This window comes from Erpetoichthys calabaricus, chromosome 12 (genome assembly GCF_900747795.2).
Source record: "Erpetoichthys calabaricus chromosome 12, fErpCal1.3, whole genome shotgun sequence".
Classification (NCBI taxonomy): Eukaryota; Metazoa; Chordata; class Cladistia; order Polypteriformes; family Polypteridae; genus Erpetoichthys; species Erpetoichthys calabaricus.
The window spans coordinates 132358262-132363494 of record NC_041405.2 but is presented as its reverse complement, the minus strand read 5'-3'; positions in this window follow the sequence as shown (position 1 = coordinate 132363494).

Here is a 5233-nt window from a genome sequence, read left to right as displayed (position 1 = left end):
AATGACAATGATTGCAAATGACATTCATTAATCCGAATGAATTTTCCTGGTGTATGTTTTCCTTGTGCCGTTTGAGAGGCGCGTTGTTGCATGTGTAGTATTTGGGACGTGTTGTTTTGGAGCTGTAATCGATTTGCCTGTGCTGTGTGAGAAGCCCGTTGTAGCCTTCCTTGCCGTTAACGTATGTCTGAGACGGGAGGTGTTTCGTTTTGAATCCGTGCCTGTTGCGATGCAGCACTTTGATTGATAGATTGCGTCATGTGGATCTAGGATGTAGATTTGTGCATATGTGCGTTGTTGATTTGTTTCAGGGTGTACTGTTCTAATGCGATGCAGTATTTGTGCACATATGCGAAAGCAGTATGGGCCATTGCCTTTTGGTGGCCTGATATTTACTCCGGTATATGCAAAAGCAAATGAACTATTGTAGGATCTAATGCAGTTCATAAAGTTTTTACTTTTAGGTACATTGTTAGTTAGAAGCTTTAGTTGAGCTTTGCGTTTTTGGAGTCGAGACATTTTTTCTTTTAGAAATATGGATAAGTAATAAGGAGTATTGCACTCACTGTTAATATGGAGCCTTTTCTGCGTTTGAACGGTTAATAGTGCCTTATTGTAATGAGATCCACCTATGCTGCATAGCCGTCTATTTTGTTGTTTCTTTCGTGTTCGTGTGTTTGTTCCTGTTATCCTTTCCTTTTCGTTTTGTACCCGTGACCGTGTATTCATGACTTGTTTCTTTCTCAGCATGCGAAATATGGATAAGTAATAAGGAGGATCGCACTCACTGTTAATATGTTTCCTTTTCTGCAGTTGAACGGTTAATAGTGCTTTATTGTAAGGAGATCCACCAATGCTGACACCTATGCTGTCTAGTGTGAAGGTGTTGACGTTCACTTTAGAATATGTGGCTTTGGGTGTCACTTCTTATGGATGTGTGTGGGGGGGGTGAGGATTGTTGTTGCGCGAGCGTCTTCTTTCTTTTTGTGTTCCTGTGTCTTGTTGAATCCCCCTCTTTGTGTGTGTCCCGTCCCTTGCTTGTAGGGTCTGTGGGGTGGTTTTGTGTTCTTTTTTTTTGTGTTCCATGGGCTTGTTGAATCCCCCTCTTGGTGTGTGTCCCGTCCGGTGCCTGTAGGGGGGGGGGGGGGGGGGGGGTGCCTTGCTGTTGTGCGCGAGCCTCTTTTTTTTTTTTTTTTTTTGGGTCTAGTTTCGTGTGCAATGTGTTTCGTGCTTTGCCTGCGTTTGACTACTTTTTTATGTGCCTTTTCCTTTTTTCGGTGCTCGTTGCGCTTCATTACTTTGACTCCTTTTTTCTCTTTTTTCTGTGCTCACTCCTTTTTTCTGTGGTCTTGTCCGCCTCTCCCCATCCGCCTGTCGCGGCCTCTTTTGTCCCCCTTTCGCGGCTCCTCATCCGCCTCTCGCGGACTCTTTTTGCGCCTGCGCAGTACGTCTTTTTGCGGCTACGGCCCATGGCCGGATGTCCCTGCGTCCATCCGGTTTAGCATTCTCGGTTAGTAATATGGATTAGTATCCATTGATTAGCCAGGCCTCATGTACAATAAGTAGGTGCAGACTGTTAGTCTGTCCTGCTTCTAGCTTTAAGGCTGTAAAGGAGGTTGGATCAAATGATTGCTGTTAAGCAGGACATGGAGCAACAGTTTTTTGACCGTTTTAGTTGGATATAATTACATAGGCTTACAGTAAAGGAAATGGCATGTTGGAAATATGTTATGCTAAGTTTAGAAAGTTTATTATGTTCTTTAATTTGCCTATGTGTTGTAAGAAAGTCCTTTAAATCATATGGAAGAAGCTGTGAGTAGTAAAGTAGTTTAATAAATTAATTTTTGTTTGACCTAGGCCACTGAGTCCACATTTTTTGTCCCAAATTGGCATCACAGATGACTTACAGTATGCATTAATGAAATGTCATTGCTTATTGTTAATAAAAGCAGCTTCATCCTTGCTTGGTGGCTGGGGCCCTTATTGCAATATGAGTGTTGTCAGTGGCCCCTATTATGTTAGAAAAACCGGACACTGCTGCAAATTTATGTTGGCCAGTACTAGCAAACATTGCGGAAATGGAATGTTTGCCTTGTCAGTCGGTTTATGACATCCAGCACAGCGGGCACAAGGTAGCTGAAGCTTGGCTGAGATATTTCTGACATGTCGGCCAGTTCCCTCTGGTAAGTGCCTGCTGCTAGAAAGCTGACTGTTGTTAAAACCTGCATATGAGCAGGTGTAGGCTGATTCCAGGCAGTCAGTCTTTCTAATGCCGGGGTCGACTCAGCACATACTGTAGCTCCAAGAGAAGGGCCTTTGAAAGTCTAAAATTGGCTGATAAGCCATCCTTCATTATGGGTAAAAAAAATCTGACTGGTCCCTAAAATCTCATTGTATGGCCATTGCATAGTCTTCAAGCAGTGCCAAACAAGTCGTGTTGTGCCAAACCATTGGACTATAAATAGGCTGTTGGACATGAGATTTGGAGCCGTCTGTACACCGGGAGTGAATCACACCTGTGTTCTCACTGCACTTTGGTTTCTAATCCTTAGAACTGACAACAAGTAACCAATATAAACTGATAAAAAAACAAAAAGGTTCTTCAGTGAAAATATGCAACATTGGTCTTCTTAAAAGGGAACTAAATTAGAGTCTGGGCATAATATTCATCATTTCTAATGTTTATTATGTTTTTTCACAACAAAACACATTACAGTAATGGCATGGCCATCATTTAGCTGGTTTGCCTGCATTTCCCCACTTTATCAAAGGTGGCATCTTTTCTCAGTTTCTCTGTAATGTGTATAAATGGGTCAAAGTTGCCCTAAATATGTGCAGATTTTCTGTTATATATCCCAAAGTTTGAATGGGAAATTCTTTAAGCACATTTTGAGTCTTTTTTATGCACACTCATTATCTAACCCAGGGGCCTCATTTATTAAACTTCGTGTGGATTTATGTGTGAAAAACATGGGCACACCTAAAAAAAAACAACAGAAAAATGCATAGGGCAAAAAAAAAAAAAAATTTGATTTATAAAACCTGGCATATGCACATTTCTATGCAATTTACCTTTTATAAATCATAAACATCTTGTACATGTGTGTACATGAACACTCCTCGAACACCGCCCTGAAGCATCCATATATGGAGCTTGCTAATCAGCCTCATACATATGCAATCACAATGCTGCAGAACTTCATTGGCTGGTAGAGCAGCCTCCCACCTGACACATTGAGACTCCGCCCCCTGCATTCAAGAGTATCAGGCTGCACTCCACAACTGACAGCACAAGATCGTGTGCAGCATTAGAGCGCCTCTGCTCTGTGCTCTGTGGATCAAATAAAAATCATGAGGTGCCAGCGTCGGAGTGGGTAGCCACTATCACCTGTCACACGTAATGACATGATTGTTGTTACAATGGACAGTATAGGCTGTATGAAACACTGAGGGTTCAGCCAGTTACCTTACCAAACAACAATCTCATACAGCACCATCACATCTGTCAAACCTGCTTTGTAACGGCCGACCCCTTACCCTGCCAGCACCTACACTTCCAAGACCTGTGGCCTGGATGAATTACTGAGATGAATCTTAATATCAAGCCGTACCTCTAACAAATGAAACTTTTCCCCACAATCGACGGTGTAAACATAAGCACAAAAGAAAAGCAGATATATAAAAATAAGTGAATATATTAAAACAGAAAACAAAACACTATTGCACATACCCCATGTAGAATATATATTTACAGTATATCCCTCCACCAGAGCAATACCGTGACAACACTATATACAGTATATATATTATATATATACACACACAATGACAACCCTCCCTTGCCCCTGTAACATAACAAACAACAATGAATAACAACAATTAATGAAATATGGAATGAATGATCGTGAACAGATCTGGGGACCTGGGTTCGCTTCCCGGGTCCTCCCTGCGTGGAGTTTGCATGTTCTCCCCGTGTTTGCGTGGGTTTCCTCCGGGCACTCCGGTTTCCTCCCACAGTCCAAAGACATGCCGGTTAGGTGGATTGGCGATTCTAAATTGGCCCTAGTGTTTGCTTGGTGTGTGGGTGTGTTTGTGTTTGTCCTGCGGTGGGTTGGCACCCTGCCCAGGATTGGTTCCTGCCTTGTGCCCTGTGTTGGCTGGGATTGGCTCCAGCAGACCCCCCGTGACCCTGTGTTCGAATTTGGCGGGTTGGACGATGGATGGATGATCGTGAACTTGAGTCCGAGTGTACAACTGTCCTGAATGTGGATGACTGGTCAACAGATACGAGATGCGTTTTTATTTCCCGGAATAGATGGAGCAACCTCACCGTGAATCCTTGGCTTGTGGTGGATGATGTAATCCAACCCTGGGGTCTCTGGTGATGAGGGAATTGAAGTCAGTCCAGCGGAATGAAAACAAACTGGATACAAAGGCGCGATTTGGTGAACAGCAGGTAAGTTGATTCATGGTGGTGAAAAATGGTCTCCGTCTTTCTCCTCTCTCTCCCTGCTTGTTTCCTCCTGATTGCTTAAATAGTACTGCTAAATGTAATTGATCGTTAACAGGTGTTTTCCAATTTGGGGCTGTGGTCTCTTTCCATCATCCGTCCCCCTTGTAATTTACGGGGACAACATTTACTGACACACACAAACAGCAAATGGGACGATGGAAACAAAACGCACTCAGTAAAAAACATTGAACAACACTATTACTATGTAGCCCCGCTACAACTTTGTCTCAAAATAAATGAATCACAAGTGACACAGGCCACTGGGCCACAACATTTGTCAGTCTGTCCTTAGCATCACAGGTGACTTGTGTGTTAATGGAATGTACCAGCTTACCATTAATAAAAACAGCTTTATTCTCGCTAGATGCTCTTATTGTAATATGAGACAATTTCCCCTTTGGGATTAATTGAAGTACATTAAAATCAAAAACATTGTTCCGATTACATTAGGAAAACTGGAAACTGCTGCAAATTACCTTCTTATGGTTGCAAATATATGTTTTTCTTTTTTGTTTTTGTATGTGCACCCACACCATATGAAAACTGCATGTAGTGCCTCACCGGTCAGTTAATGGCTTCCAGCACTGCAGGCTGAGATATTCCTGACCTGTCAGCCAGTACCCTGGGAAGTGACAACAGCTATTTCATATAAACTGACAAAAACAAAACAAAACAAACAAGTTCTTCGGTTCAAATACGTATCATTGGTACTAAAATAAG